This window comes from Euprymna scolopes, chromosome 39, assembly GCF_053919585.1.
Source record: "Euprymna scolopes isolate OS-2025 chromosome 39, ASM5391958v1, whole genome shotgun sequence".
In the NCBI taxonomy this organism is placed as follows: domain Eukaryota; kingdom Metazoa; phylum Mollusca; class Cephalopoda; order Sepiida; family Sepiolidae; genus Euprymna; species Euprymna scolopes.
In genome coordinates, this window is record NC_136520.1 from 67,611,151 (window position 1) to 67,629,374 (window position 18,224).

An 18,224-nucleotide genomic window follows, 5' to 3' on the forward strand; every position below is an offset into this window, starting at 1 on the left:
GGATCTGGCTTTCGTCCATCTTTGTCAATTATTTGACCCAGGTATTTGATCCTTTTCATGGAGAAATCACATTTCTCCAGACTCAATCTGAAACCAAACACCTCCATTCTCTTAAGTAGTTCTTTGATGTGCTTCTTGTGCTCTTGTAAATTACTGCTCTTTATCTAGACATTGTCAAGGTATGCCATTGCAAATTCCACCCCTGCGACCATCGTATCCATTATCTGTTGGAAGCCTCTTTAGCTTTAAGATACCCTTATGCGTGTTAATGCACAGGTACTTTGAGCATTCATCATTGACATTGATTTGCAAGTACACGTCCGAAAGGTCTATCTTGGAAAAAAAATTTTCTCCGTTTTTGAGAATAGATCTTCTGCTGACGGAAGGGGATAATTGTGGTCCTTTAAACAATCATTCAGGCCCCTTGAGAAATCAGCACAGACTCTGATTTTGTTATTCTTTTTCTTCACATATACAGTCAGGCTGGCTCAATCCGTATGGTCAACTTTTTCAATGACATCTAATTGTTGAAGTCTCTTCTTGGGAATTCTGCTTTTACATTGTCCAGGAAGCCTTCCACTTGGTTCGATTTCTCTGTGTTCAACCTATTACAAAAAGAATAAACTGGTCCCATAAGTTAAACAGGACAAACCAATCCATTCCAAATAGACTTATGTTCTTTCCTGGCACCAATACACTTTGGACTTGCGTGCCTGACCACCAAATGTCACGTTGCACCTCAGTTCTCTTTTGAATTCCAACTTTTTGCCGCACATGCTCTTCGCCATCTTGCTGGTTTCCCTTAGTTCAGGTCGACCGATCCTTCTCCAGATATCTTCATCTATGATGCTGATTTCCGCACCACTATCCAGGAGTAATGTTACAGGATGTCCATTTATGTGAAAATTGACATATTTGCACCTTTCGCAACTTTTCTCTTTCCTTGTGCGAAGCGCATTCACTTTGTCGGTCCTTCGCTTTTTCTTCTGGTCACAGTACGTTCCCTTGTGGCATCTGAATCCACATTCGTAAAATATCCAGCAGGTCTTTTTGGTGTGTTTCATACTTCTGCAGCATTCACTATCTTGGTCCTTGTGCATTCTGGGGATCTTTTGTTCTTGGGTTTGTACGTTCTAGAGGTCCTTTGCCTTTTTACATGTTGTGCCTTGTAAACGCTTTTTTCTTCAATGCGGGTGTTGTCTCTCTTGATATTAATGAGACGTTGACATTCCTCTGTAACTTTTTGTAAAGTTATATTTGGGTCCGACTCCATAATTGTTATAAATTTTTTATGACAGAGCAGAGAACCACTTGAAATATAAAAAAATAAAACATTAAATACAAAAAACATATCATCATTCATTAAAAAAACCTCATAACCTTGGAATCAATATATATATATATATATATATATATATATATATATATATATCTTCAAACTGTAACATAATTCGCAAGTATAGTTACCAAAACTCTGTGTTAAAGTTTATGCCATATTTTCATTCTATGGAAGCTAGGCGCGGACACAGACCCCACAATTTTATTATACCATCTGTGTCTAAGCTGAAACATACTTATCAAAGTATTCTTATGCATATGCATATGTATAAAAAAACTCTTGTAAACATTATTTATTTACATTTCCATATTTTAGGGGCCAGGCGCATACGCAGACCCCACAGGTTTGGTGAATATCACATTGGCGCCTATTCGTGTACAGAGACACACACACACACACACACACGTTCAGCTTTATTATTTAAATATTGGTGTCTGAGATGGGTGTATTTGCTCATGACAACTCTCTATAACATGCATGAGAGAAGAACAGATATATATATAAATGGCTGAATCGTTAGAAAATGACCTTCAGACCGTAGTGAAACGGGACCGCAAATGGATGGTAACATTTAATGCTAGTAAGACTAAGCTGCTCTCCTTTAATATTTATTACAAGACGCCTCTCCTACCATTGATATTCATGACAAATAACATCGTACCTGAGAATTTTTTCTTCAAACTCCTTGGCCTAACATTCATGGCCAATATGAAATGGAACAAATACATTTATTTTTATTTTTATTTTATTTTTATCTTTATTATCATTCTCATCACTAAAGCGTACTCATCAGGCGCGTACTCAGACACCACAATTTTAATGAATCATCATTATGCAAGATCATACATACCTATTCCTGTGTCTCGATACATCTTTTATCATTATATGTGATCAGTTTTCTATAAAAGTCAACCATACAGGAGCCTATTCATGACCAGACACACACACAGATGTTTAGTTTTATATTATAGATATATATATATATACATATATATATAGATATATATGTACATCTATATATATACATATACATATATATGTACATCTATATATATATATATATATAAATATATACATATATATATAAACATATATATACAAATATATATGCATACATATATATACACATATATATGTATACATATATATATACATATGTATATATATATGTATATATATATGTATACATATATATGATGATTGCAACGTCTTGTCAGACGAGTGCCACTCTCTCAAACACTTAGTCAATGAGCCCAAAAATGACGTCCATCGCCACAAGACCATTTTTATAGACAAATGCCTGAAGGAGTATCTATACACAGATGATGTTACAGAGTCTTAGCTTTGTACGACAGCTAAGTCTCTCTCTCGGTTCAAAATATTGAGATCCAGCAACAAGCAAGAGCAAGATAGCCAGCAACAAGTTAAACTGCAGACCAGCTTAATGCGGGTACTGGTCTCCCGTGTATGGTTTTTTAAAATCAGAGATTTGCTTCTCCTAGATAGGTTGCTATGACCTTCACCTTCACCGAGGTGCACGATTTATATGATCTTCACCGAGGTGCGCGACTTGACACACAAAAAAAACAGCCTCTTAATCACCTTCTAACGCACGCGTCACTGTAACGTCCAATGACAACAACAACAACCTTCTCACTCGACCTGCCTTTTATACCACTATCTCAATCCCTTCTCTTGCGCATGCGCCTGTAGATTCCTGACAACCTCGAGACTTCCACTTATAAAAACCCAAGTTTTGTTGTCGCGCATACCTATACAAGGCACAAACACGTGGGCGTTTGTTGTGTTGGTAAGTACTACACTCCCCCCCTGATCTGATGATCACATAGAGTGCACTCCGGGGGTGGCCTCTTAGTTCGTTGGCTTCTGCGAAGGGTGGTATTTACACTCTCGGATTCAGGTTCTGCTTCTGGTTCTGGGTGTGGTTCTGGTTCTGGTTCTGATCCTGCCTGATCAGACGAACTACAACTACCACTCTCTTGTTCGGTGACCTCACTCATCAACACAAGCTCATCATCTGATGATTCATCGCTCTCTGTAGTTGTGGGATGTACTTCACTAGCTGGGCGAAGATCGCGCACATGGCGTGGGGTTCCATCAACAAGGACCGACTGCTGGCTGACCACTCCAGATATTCGTCCTCGCTTGAATTTGGTGGTGCACCGGTTTCCAGGGGGTCTAACCCAAACTGGATCCCCTACCTTGTATTTGTTGGTTGCGCCTCAATTAAATCTTGTCCGGGGAACAGGGCGGCGCTGACGTCCTGCTCCCTGATGCATTTCCCACACAATTTTGGGATAAATGTCCATAACTACCACATTGGAAACAGCGCGGGCGCCCCCGCCCCTTGTTAGTACAATTTCTTGTGAAATGGCCTCGCTGGCCGCAGCAGAAACATCTCCCATTGGTCGTGGGTCTCAAACTGGGACTCTTTTCAGCATTAGTCTTGGCTGCCTGCGCCATCATTACAACCGGTTCCCTCAGGTCCTCCTCATCTCTGATAATGGCTCGAGCACGTTCTAACAAATGTTCCATGGGCGTTACAGATATGCTGGTGGAAGCCCTCAACAGTTGCTTAACATGGGTGGGAAGGCCGGCCACAAACGCATACGCCAGTGTTTGCTCTGACACTCCATTGCCAAATAGAACTGCAAGTTTCTTCAGCTCCGCGAAGAAGACGTTCAAGGTTTCTCCTGGCATGAGCTTCCTAGAGGAAAATGTTTCGTAGGCCGTGCAGGGATCCATGGCAAATGCCTTGTATAAAGCATTTTTTATACAGGTAACATCAGCCTTCTCCACGGCACTAAGTTGCTGATATACACTTAGGGCGCCTCCAGCCAATCTCAGGGGAATCACGGTATGCAACCCCTTTACTTCATAGAGGTTGCAGGTCAGCTCAACCCTTTCGACCCAGTCGACAACAGAAGTGGATCCGTCGAATTCGGGTATCAGTTTTAAATCAAACTTTGCCCCAGCCATAGTTGTCCAGGAAAAGAGAAAAAACGAAATAGCCGAAATAGCTTATGACCTTCACCTTCACCGAAGTGCACGATTTATATGATCTTCACCGAGGTGCGCGACTTGACACACAAAAAAAAACAGCCTCTTAATCACCTTCTAACGCACGCGTCACTGTAACGTCCAATGACAACAACAACAACCTTCTCACTCGACCTGCCTTTTATACCACTATCTCAATCCCTTCTCTTGCGCATGCGCCTGTAGATTCCTGACAACCTCGAGACTTTCACTTTTAAAAACCCAAGTTTTGTTGTCGCGCATACCTATACAAGGCACAAACACCACTCCAACACACACAAACATACACGGTGCTAGTCGGCTGTTAACACCGAAAAAGGGTTCATTCGCCCTTTGCAAGGTCTTGGTTTTAATCCTTCAGGGAGACTAGCCACCCTCTTCACCAAACAAGTCTGGTGGGGGAACCAGTTTAGTCGCCGGTGACCCGACCATGAGGCAGGTATATATATATATATATATATATATATATATATATATACATACACACACACACACACACACACACACACACACATATATATATATACAGGAGCAAACAGTTAATAAAACATGTTAAAAAACACTTTGAAAAAGAGTTAAAAACATATTTAATCTGAAAACGAAACACTTGATAAGTGGATAATCCTTAATTCGCGGAGTTTCGAAGAAATACTTTCCTTCTCATCAGAGGGTAGGAATTAGCAAAATGCGGGATCGGATTTTGCATGCAGAAGTATTTGATGAAACAACAAGTAAGTCAAAGATCTTACTTGAAAACAAAAATAGTGAAGCAGAGGGAATATGGTGAAGAAAAAAGGTGATTAGACATGAATGGATAGTCTGGTGGAAGATAAAAAAATCCAGTGACGGTAAAATCCAAATGTAAAACTTCAAGAAAGTTAATTGAATTACCATTTGCACAAGTAAAATCCAAGGAAATCCCGTAATTGGAAGATGGTCCAAAATAATCCAAAGGCCGGAAACCATGGAATAATTCACAAATATGTACAAGGGAAAAGGGGGAAAATTGCAATAATATTAATAAAAGAAAAATAAGATATGCTTTTATCACTGCTGCCGAGACATAAATATAAATAAGAAAGATCAGGGAAGAAAAAAAATCATAAGCTCTATCTCCTATTTGGTTTTATCGAGCTTTTACATCTGTATTCCTTGTCTTGCATATAAAAAAAATTTCTATATTAGGAAATTTTACTTTTTCAAATCACAAATTTTAAATTCCTAAATTATGATTTATTTGCTCTATTTAGTATATTGAGCAATTTTATTTAGGTGGCTAGTCTTATATAAAACGTTACATCCAATAATATTTAGTAAGCCGATAAACACTGGATTTGAACATATATTTGTACATATATTTATTTATAAAATCAAAATTACAATTAAATTTACCAAAATGATCCAAGATGGTAAAACTAAAGTATATTATAAATATTAAAGAATTAATATTTACTAGCAGGACCCGTGGAAATTCCACGGTAGTTAAAATCTTTTAAAACACACCAGTAAGAAATTTCTTATAAAAATGAACGTATGGAAGCAAGTAGAACAAACAAAGAATTTTAGTTTAAACTTTTATTGAAGGTCAATGCGATCGTAACTGATGCTGTTGATCTTGTCAGTAAGTGCTGGTGATGATTGAGGCGGTGACAGGGACGTCGATCAGCTGCTTGGAGTGAGAATTAATATTTATAAAGTAATCTCAACCAGATGTAAAAGCTCGATGAAACCAAATAGGAGATAGAGCTTATAATAAGAGCAAATAGTTAATAAAACATGTTAGAAAAACACTTTGAAAAAGAGTTAAAAACATATATAATTTGAAAAGGAAACACTAAATAATCGGATAGTGCTTAATACGCGGAGTTTCGCAGAAATATTTTCCTTCTCATCAGAGGGTAGGATTTAGCAAAATGTGGGATCGGATTTTGCATACAAAAGTATTTGATGAAATTGCAAGTAAGACAAAGATCTTACTTGATAACAAAAAGTGAAGCAGAGGGAATATGGTGAAGAAAAATTTGATTTCACATGAATGGATAGTCTGGTGAAAAGGTAAAGTATTCAATGACGGTAAAATCCTAAAATGCAAATCCAAGAAAGTAGTTAAATTTCCATTTGTACAAGTAAAATCCAAGGGAATCGCGTAATTGGAAGATGGTCCAAAATAATCCAAAAGGCCGAAATCCATGGAATAATTCATAAATAGGAAAACGGGAAAGAATTCCAATAATATTATTAAAAGAAAAATAAGTTATGCGTAAGACTCGGCTGTAATTAAGAAAAATGAGTGAAGAAGACGAGAAAAAAATTGAATGGTGATTGAATTAAATATAAAATAGAAAAACCTCCTATAACACATAACAAGCTAGGTAACATACAAATATCCGTGCATGAGGTCGCCAAGCTAATCAAGAACCTAGATTCCAGTAAAGCAACTGGCCCTGATGGCATCCCAATTATAGTGTTAAAAAAGCTTCAACCAGAACTTGCTCCCATACTTACGAAACTATTTAAGCGCTGCCTTAAGGAGAAGCGCTTTCCGACTCCCTGGAAGACCTCATCAGTTTGCCCTGTATTTAAGAATTCAGGTGATAAGTCATCTCCCTCTCAATAAATCTCCTGTGTGTTATGAGTAAGTTGCTGGAATCCATATTAAATAGAGAAATAGTCAACCACCTCAGCAGGAATAACCTTCTTAGTGACACACAATATGGTTTCCGCTCTGCAAGATCTACCGCAGATGTGCTGACGGTTATATCCCACAGGATTAGTGAATCTCTTGACAAAGGCTTCCTTTCTAGGGCAATTACTCTTGACATATCAGAGGCCTTCGACAAGGTATGGCATAAGTGCCTACTTCACAGGATTTCCAGCTACGGTATAACTGGAAATGTTTTCTCAATCATTAAATCATTTCTCTCCGATAGGCTCATAAGAGTAGTGGTAGATGGACAAAAATCGGAGGCCTACAATATAAATGCTGGAGTCCCTCAGGGGTCAACCCTGGCCCCAACTCTCTTCCTGATCTACATCAATGACCTCCCTAAGCACATACTTAAATCCTTCGTTGACATCTATGCTGATAACACGACCATCTACAGCAACACATCAAAGGCTGTAAATGACAAAGTTCTCTCTGATTCTCTCTCCTCTGATCTCGAGCGCGTGGTTCAGTGGGGGAAGATGTGGCTGGTTACATTTAATGCATCCAAAACCAAACTCCTATCCTTACATCATCAACGCTCTGATCCCCATCTGGCATCAATTGTGATGGATGGCTCTCATCTGGGTGAGGCCCCGTGTTTTGACAAGCTTCTGGGTTTGACCTTTACTCCTGATCTGAAATGGAACACGTACATCAAGTCTGTTGCCAAGATCGCTGGAAAGATGGTGGGATCTTTCTACCGCTCCAGAAGATATCTCACTACTGATGCAATTCTCTATCTATATAAAAGCCAAGTACGTCCAAGGATGGAATACTGTTGCCATATCTGGGCAGGAGCTGCTAAAAGCAGCCTATCCTGCTTTGACAGAGTACAAAATAGGCTTTGTGGCTTAGTGGAGGATGCCCTTTTCTCTACCCTGCAACCTCTCTCCCACAGAAGAGATGTTGTAAGCCTATCCCTGTTTTATCGTTATTTCCATGGCAGGTGCTCGTCTGAACTCCAATCTCTGGTCCCCACTCGCCAATCTTTCACAAAAAACACCCGTCTAGCTGAATCCACTGTGAAAAATTTCCCCCACTCTATATCTGTGCCTAAATCAAAACGTGGATTCCATGAACAAAGCTTCTTTCTTAGAACTGCACGCCTGTGGAACTCTGTTCCGTCTGCCTGCTACCTGACTACAACTTGGATGTCTTTAAGTCCAACGTTAACAAATTCCTAATGAACACCCCCCTTAAGTAAACACTTCATCAAATCTCCACACTAACGTAATGTACTTGCAATAACCCTTATCCCTGAGTGGCTTCCGGGCCTCGATAAGTGGTGACCACTGTGTAAAAAAAAAACCCAAAAAAACCAATGTCAAAATGACCCAGACAAGATGACTTTAAAAGACGCCAAAAATATAGGGCGAAAAGAGGTCAACTGAAATGTACAAGTTATAACATAAAATATCAGCAGGAGCTATTAAAAGACACCAAATAAAATGAAAACAAATTAAGGGAAGAGGATGGCCGGTATCTGCAAATTCTGGATGAAGCAAGTAAGTATGTAAGTAAATGCATATAGTAAAATATAAGTAAATATACATACAGGATATGAATGTGTAGGTAGATTGATATATTTGATAGATAGGACTATTTAAACACAAAAACGGAAATTGTAGATAAAAAACAGCTGAACAAAGAAGAAATAAAGAATTAAAATTAAGGATTATTAAGTTATAAAGTATTAAGAAAATATGTAAAAAAACGATAGTGTTATAGAAAAATTATATATATCTGAAAGGGTAAAGTAATAGCTTTGTAATTTCAAAATTACCATAATTAAATATGTTTAGAGAAAGAGATCAGTTCGTTTTTAGAATTTATTATATTGTTAATTTAAGGGGAAGTAATTAAAGTTATAGCTTCGGTTGTGTAGAGGCGACGTGACTTAGAGGCTAGAGTATAAGACTTAATATATATATATTTTTATATATATATATTTATATATATATATATATTTATATATATATTTATATATATATTCATATATATATTTATATATATATTAATATATATATATATTTATATATATGTATATTTATATATATATATATTTATATATATATATATTTATATATATATTTATATATATATATATTTATATATATTTATATATATATATTTATATATTTATATATATTTATATATATATATTTATATATATATATATATATTTATATATATTTATATATATAAAGTTATATATATATATTTATATATGATGTGAAAACGAAGCGGAAGACCGGATGCTCGACGTTTCGCCCGAATTATGCGGGCTTTTTCAAGAGGTGCAGTCACTGACGAGAGAATCAATGTTTTTAGTTTTATATATACTGGGAGAGTGTATGCAAATAAAACTATTATACAAATATATATATATATATAAAAAAGAAAGTTTTATTTGCATACACTCCCCCAGTATATATAAAACTAAAAACATCAACCCTCTCGTCAGTGACCACACTCCTTGAAAAAGCCCGCATAATTCGGGCGAAACGTCGAGCCTCCAGTTTCCGCTTCCTTTTCACATCATAACGTTGGATTGTATCCATTTTAAAATTCATATTATATATATATATATATATATATATATATATATATATATATATATATATATATATATATATATTTACTAGCATGAATGTCCGGCATTGCCCGGGTATTTGGAGATGTAGCAAAAAAAAAAAAAAGTGGTCAAATCGTTGAATTTTGACCCCTTAATTGCCAAATTTCTGGCCGAAAACCGATCACACATTTGTCCAAATCTCTGTACCCTGTATATCAAATTTCGAGTCTGTAGACTTAAAATTGACGGAGTTATTGCGTAGGGGAATGTACACACACAGATGCACAGATACACACAGACAGACACACAGACAGACACTTTCACCTTTATAGATATACTAGCATTCCAGCCCAGCGTTGCCCGGGTGTTTGGATGTGTCTGTTGAACAAAAGAAAGCAAAAAAAAAAAAAAAGTGGTAGTAGGAAGGCAGGCTCGAAACCGTACTGCGAAGGAGGAAAAGAACGGGGTAAAAACTTAACATCTATGCTGTTACGGCCACCGCGAAGCTGGAAGCGACATTTTTTAAAACTAAGGCTAGACAATCTAAAGGAGAGGATAACTTTCAAAAATATCGACGAAAAAATGCCGAAGAAATGTAGAAAAGTGACTAGTTGAAGGGGAATCTAGTAATGTTTTTAGTAAATTTTGCGATATTTGTCGTATGAAAGGTCGAACTTTAAAACGATACTGATCTTGGTAAAATCTGTCGCCTCTATTGAAAGTTTTAGGCAGACATGCAAACATACGTACATACATACATTTATATATTGGTAACTAAAAGTTTTCGACCCAAACCGATGAAAAAGCTTGCCCTATCTCTGAATACCCTTTATGTAAAATTTCAAATATTTAGACCAGAAATCGTCTGAGTAATTTGGAAGAGACCGCAGAGGTCAATTCTTTTAAAACTTTGACCCCTATTATGACCCCTTAAAATTTATAGTTTTGGGCTGGGGAAGAAACTATTGGAGTAAAAAGATCTTTTACATCTACAGATCTCTACAGTGTGGGGGTGGGATTTAGCTGCCTGTCGGGTTTGTCGAGGGTGCTCACGTCGTGGGGGCACAAGTGATTGCAGTTCGTCAGAGCATTCACCACTAAAATACTTGTAGAAAAGGCAGAGGGATGCAACTTTTCGTCGATGGGACAGAGGCCGAAGCTTAGATGCCAGTTCAGGGCATATCAGGTTTGCGACTCTCTTTTGAACCTTGTCAAGGAGCGAGAGACGTAGCAGATGCATCAGCCCAGATGTGGCAGCAATACTCCATACATGGGCGAATGGTGGCCTTATAGAGGTACAGGATACTTTCGTGTGTTAGTAGTTTTCTAGCACGGTAGAGAGAGCCCACCTTTCTTGCAGCGGCCCTGGCAATGCCTTCAATGTAATTGTTCCAATTCATGTTTCCTGTGAACGTTAGGCCAAGGAGTTTGAAAGATATACTCTCAGATAAAGAGTCGTTGGCCATTGCTATAGGTGGTAGAGAGGGTTTCTTGTAATTATTGAATGAAACTAGTTTAGTCTTGGCAGCATTGAACGCGACCAACCACTTTTGTCCCCATTCCATCACAGATTGGAGGTCTTCCTCTAGTGTTTCTGCCATTTCTTTAGAAATGTGTTCATTCGTCTTCCTGTCGTGCCTGCCATAGAGTGTAGTGTCATCAGCATATATACCCATCTCAGAGGCAATTTTGTCGGGGAGGTCATTTATGAATATCAGGAACAATAGAGGTCCAAGGATAGAACCCTGGGGCACCCCCGCATTTATATCATATTGTTTAGATGTACGACCGTCGAAGACAACCTGGATTTTTCTCTTATCTAAGAAGGATTTAATTATATTATGTATTCTACCAGTGATACCGTATGATCTGATTTTCCTGAGGAGACCCTCATGCCATACCCTGTCAAAAGCCTTAGATATATCTAGAGCTACCGCTCTGCCCTCCCCCGCTTTGTCCAGTGAATGGTATATACGTTCAGAGATCACAGTTAGGATGTCTGCTGTGGAACGGGCTTGTCTAAATCCATATTGTTTGTCAGTCAGAAGTTGGTCGTAACAGCATTGATGTTAAGTTTTTACCCCGTTCTTTTCCTCCTTCGCGATATGGTTTCGAGCCTGCCTTCCTACTACCACTTTTTTTTGTTGCTTTTTTTCATCGGTTTGGGTCGAAAACTTTTAGTTACCAATATATAAATGTATGTATGTATGTATGTTTGCATGTATGCCTAAAACTTTCAATAGAGACGACAGATTTTATCAGTATCATTTGATATACAGGATACAGAGATTTGGAAAAATGTGTGATTGGTTTTCGGCCAGAAATTTGGCAATTAAGCAGTCAAAATTCAACGATTTGACCTTTGAGAATTCTACCAAGCTCCTCCAACAATTTTGGGTCTAAACACTTGAAATTTTAGATATAGGTTCATTGGACATGGATCTAACTTAATAACTTGATTTGAGCCCAAAACAATAAATTTTAAGGGGTCATAATAGGGGTCAGATTTTAAAAAATTGACCACTTTTTTTTTTTGCTCAACATACATCTTCAAATACCCGGGCAACGCCGGGCACTTATGCTAGTAAATATATATATATATATATATGTATATATATATATATACAAATATGAATATTAAAATGGATACAATCCAACGTTATGATGTGAAAAGGAAGCGGAAAACTGCAGGCTCGACGTTTCGCCCGAATTATGCGGGCTTTTCCAAGGAGTGTGGTCACTGAAGAGAGGGTTGATGTTTTTAGTTTTATATATACTGGGGGAGTGTATGCAAATACAACTTTCTTTTATATATATATATATATATATATATATATATATATATATATATATATATATATATATATATATTTGTATAATAGTTTTATTTGCATACACTCCCCCAGTATATATAAAACTAAAAACATCGATCCTCTCGTCAGTGACTGCACTTCTTGAAAAAGCCCGCATAATTCGGGCGAAACGTCGAGCATCCGGTCTTCCGCTTCCTGTTCACATGATATATAAATATATATATAACTATATATATATAAATATATATATAAATATATATATATATAAATATATATATAAATATAAATACCTATATATATATATAAATATATATATATATAAATATATATATATAAATATATATATATAAATATATATATATAAATATATATATATAAATATACATATATATATATAAATATATATATATGTATTAATATATATATATAAATATATATAAATATATATATGAATATATATATAAATATATATATAAATATATATATATAAATATATATATAAATGTATATATTAAGTCTTATACTCCAGCCTCTAAGTCACGTCGCCTCTACACAACCGAAGCTATAACTATAATTACTTCCCCTTAAATTAACAATATAATAAATTCTAAAAACGAACTGATCTCTTTCTCTAAACATATTTAATTATGGTAATTTTGAAATTACGAAGCTATTACTTTATCCTTTCAGATATATATAATTTTTCTATAACACTATCGTTTTTTTACATATTTTCTTAATACTTTATAACTTAATAATCCTTAATTTTAATTCTTTATTTCTTCTTTGTTCAGCTGTTTTTTATCTACAATTTCCGTGTTAGTGTTTAAATAGTCCTATCTATCAAATATATCAATCTACCTACACATTCATATCCTCTAAGTATATTTACTTATATTTTACTATATGCATTTACTTACATACTTACTTGCTTTATCCAGAATTTGCAGATACCGGCCATCCTCTTCCCTTAATTTGTTTTCATTTTATTTGGTGTCCTTTAATATCTCCTGCTGATATTTTATGTTATAACTTGTACATTTCAGTTGACCTCTTTTTGCCCTATATTTTTGGGGTCTTTTAAAGTCATCTTGTCTGGGTCATTTTGACATTGGGTTTTTTTGGGGTTTTTTTTTTCCACAGTAATCACCACTTATCAAGGCCTGGAAGCCACTCAGGGATAAGGGTTATTGCAAGTACATTACGTTAGTGTGGAGATTTGATGAAGTGTTTACTTAAGGGGGTGTTCATTAGGAATTTTTTACCGTTGGACTTAAAGACATCCAAGTTGTAGTCAGGTAGCAGGCAGACGGAACAGAGTTCCACAGGCGTGCAGTTCTAAGAAAGAAGCTTTGTTCATGGAATCCACGTTTTGATTTAGGCACAGATATAGAGTGGGGGAAATTTTTCACAGTGGATTCAGCTAGACGGGTGTTTTTCGTGAAAGATTGGCGAGTGGGGACCAGAGATTGGAGTTCTGACGAGCACCTGCCATGGAAATAACGATAAAACAAAGATAGGCTTGCAACATCTCTTCTGTAGGAGAGAGGTTGCAGGGTAGAGAAAAGGGCATCCCCCACTAAGCCACGAAGTCTATTTTGTACTCTGTCAAGGCAGGATAGGCTGCTTTTAGCAGCTCCTGCCCAGATATGGCAACAGTATTCCATCCTTGGACGTACTTGGCTTTTATATAGATAGAGCATTGCATCAGTAGTGAGATATCTTCTGGAGCGGTAGAAGGATCCCACCATCTTTCCAGCGACCTTGGCAACAGACTTGATGTACGTGTTCCATTTCAGATCAGGAGTAAAGGTCAAACCCAGAAGCTTGTCAAAACACGGGGCCTCACCCAGACGAGAGCCATCCATCACAATTGATGCCAGATGGGGATCAGAGCGTTGATGATGTAAGGATAGGAGTTTGGTTTTGGATGCATTAAATGTAACCAGCCACATCTTCCCCCACTGAACCACGTGCTCGAGATCAGAGGAGAGAGAATCAGAGAGAACTTTGTCATTTACAGCCTTTGATGTGTTGCCGTAGATGGTCGTGTTATCAGCATAGATGTCAACGAAGGATTTAAGTATGTGCTTAGGGAGGTCATTGATGTAGATCAGGAAGAGAGTTGGGCCCAGGATTGACCCCTGAGGGACTCCAGCATTTATATTGTAGGCCTCCGATTTTTGTCCATCTACCACTACTCTTATGAGCCTATCGGAGAGAAATGATTTAATGATTGAGAAAACATTTCCAGTTATACCGTAGCTGGAAATCCTGTGAAGTAGGCCCTTATGCAATACCTTGTCGAAGGCCTTTGATATGTCAAGAGTAATTGCCCTAGAAAGGAAGCCTTTGTCAAGAGATTCACTAATCCTGTAGGATATAACCGTCAGCACATCTGCGGTAGATCTTGCAGAGCGGAAACCATATTGTGTGTCACTAAGAAGGTTATTCCTGCTAAGGTGGTTGACTATTTCTCTATTTAATATGGATTTCAGCAACTTACTCATAACACACAGGAGATTTATTGGTCTGTACTGAGAGGGAGATGACTTATCACCTGAATTCTTAAATACAGGGCAAACTGATGAGGTCTTCCAGGGAGTCGGAAAGCACTTCTCCTTAAGGCAGTGCTTAAATAGTTTCGTAAGTATGGGAGCAAGTTCTGGTTGAAGCTTTTTTAACACTATAATTGGGATGCCATCAGGGCCAGTTGCTTTACTGGAATCTAGGTTCTTGATTAGCTTGGCGACCTCATGCACGGATATTTGTATGTTACCTAGCTTGTTATGTGTTATAGGAGGTTTTTCTATTTTATATTTAATTCAATCACCATTCAATTTTTTTCTCGTCTTCTTCACTCATTTTTCTTAATTACAGCCGAGTCTTACGCATAACTTATTTTTCTTTTAATAATATTATTGGAATTCTTTCCCCTTTTCCTATTTATGAATTATTCCATGGATTTCGGCCTTTTGGATTATTTTGGACCATCTTCCAATTACGCGATTCCCTTGGATTTTACTTGTACAAATGGAAATTTAACTACTTTCTTGGATTTGCATTTTAGGGTTTTACCGTCATTGAATACTTTACCTTTCACCAGACTATCCATTCATGTGAAATCAAATTTTTCTTCACCATATTCCCTCTGCTTCACTTTTTGTTATCAAGTAAGATCTTTGACTTACTTGCAATTTCATGTAATACGTTTGCAATCAAAATCCGATCCCACATTTTGCTAAATCCTACCCTCTGATGAGAAGGAAAATATTTCTGCGAAACTCCGCGTATTAAGGACTATCTGATTATTTAGTGTTTCCTTTTCAAATTATATATGTTTTTAACTCTTTTTCAAAGTGTTTTTCTAACATGTTTTATTAACTATTTGCTCTTATTATAAGCTCTATCTCCTATTTGGTTTCATCGAGCTTTTACATCTGGTTGAGATTACTTTATCTATATATTAATTTGCTTGTACGTACGGTGTTACGTCATCATCATCGCAAACATTAATTAATGAAACGCGTCATCATCATCGCAAACATTAATAAATGTGAATTATCTCCCTTTATTGTTCAATCTTTATCAGTTAAAAATCAGTAACCCCTTTTATTTCCCAAAAGTTCCCGAACAAAAAAAAAAAAATAATAATAACAGTCTATTTATGGTTCCGGATTATTTTAAAGGCAATTATGCATAGAAGATATCGTTCCACAGTTTAAATAGTATAGTATTTTACTTACATTTTTAACGATGTCTTCTGTCTATTATTGTATGAACGCTTATTCTATTTTATTCTGTAATAAATATATTTTTTACATTTAACGCTACGAGTACGTTTTTTTTACTGTGCCACTTATGTTTTTTTTTATTTACTTTTTATTTACACAACAAAAAATATGTTAAGAAATAAATGTTACAAAAGTCAAGAATGACTTTATTAAATAAATCACCAAAGTCACCATTCGCAAATACAGAGTCAAAACATATTTTACGTCTTGTTCTGTTTTGTTTTTGTTTTACGGCATATCAATCCTTTTTCGTGTTATTTAATGCTGAATCGAGTAATTTTGTAACATTTATACAGCTTCACGTTGTTTACATAGTTATTTGTTCATTTTATTTTGCTTCTTTTACAGGCATTCATCTTCTAATGCCCACCGGCACAACAATTTTTTTTTTAATATGAAATAAAACAGTGTTTCATTACTTACGATTTAATTTATTTAAAGAAATATTTATTTCCTATTTAAAGATTTTCAGTATATTTTATTTAACTGAAGAATTTTTCCATTATTTTTATTACATTGTTAGGTGAAGTTTCAGAATAGTTAACCCCCTTCCCCATATTAAGAATGGCTTTCAGCATGATTCTTACAATAGCGGTATCAAAGTTTTTTTTGGTAAATATCCAGATACGCTATTACAGAACACCGACCACTCTAATTTGTTTTTTTATAGGTAATTGAGGTCGTTGACAACGAATCTGATAGTCAAACTTGGGGCAAATTTACCGTTTGCATGGTATTAACCCCCGAACCCACGAATAACTTTCCACCAGTTTGCAGCTTCCGTTTACGCTACGCGCGTGCGCTGCAGCATGAACGACGGCTTGCTTCACCTAGCAAACTGCCTTCTCACATGGCGTACCAATCAAAAAATTACGGACTGACATTTTTTTAATGACTTACAGTTAAAAAAAAGTACAACAAATTGAGGGACTTTTTTTTTTGTCTCGCGTAGTTTTTACTGTGGTTTACAAAAACATAAGCACCAAACATCTTTATGTTTTTCATTCTTTTTTTGCGGGGGGGGGGATTCAATTATAGAACTTATGTGGCTTAATAGGTGCTTTTGCAGTTTAGTTAAACGTTTTTCCGTAAGTAACGCACCGACATTTACCAATTAGAACACCATTTAATATTTTCCGAAGATTTTACTGTGTACATTGGGGGCGCGAGCGGGGGGGGGGGGCGGATGTGATTTTGGGGCGCGCGTGCTAATGTACACAGTAAAATCTTCGGAAAATGTTAAATGGTGTTCTAATTGGTAAATGTCGGTGCGTTACTTTTTGAAAATTTGAAAATTCTATGTTCCAGGTAAAAAAAAAAAACAGATAAATTACCCCCCCTACTCCAACTTGGAGTGCTTCCCTTTTCTTGTTTTATTTCTTTTTCAGCTAATTTTAAATTTTTCACCCAAAAAGTGCTATAATGTATTTTTGAAAATTAGAAAATTCTATGTCCTGGAAAAAAAAAATCCCTTACCCCCAACGTAGTTTGCTTGGTGAAGCCGTCATTTATGCTACAACGTGCATGCGCGTAGCATAAACGGAAGCTGCAAAATGGTGGAAAGTAGTTCGTGGGTTCAGGGGTAAATACCATGCAAACGGTAAATTTGCCCCAAGTTTGACTATCAGATTCGTTGTCAGCGACCTAAATTACCTATATATAAAAAAAAAAAAATTAGCGTGGTCGGTGTTCTGTAGTAGCGTATCTGGATATTTACCTTTTTTTTTTTTTTCTTATTTTAAAACAAATTATACAAAAAAGATACAAGACCATTAATTTTTTTTTCATTAAATCGCTTTTTAGGTGAAGGTTCAAAATAGTTAACCCTTCTCCCCATAACCGTTTTTTTATGCAGTAAAATACTTTGTTTCAATAATTATGGTTTAAATAAATATTTATTCCTTATTTAAAGATTTACAGTATATTTTATTTAACT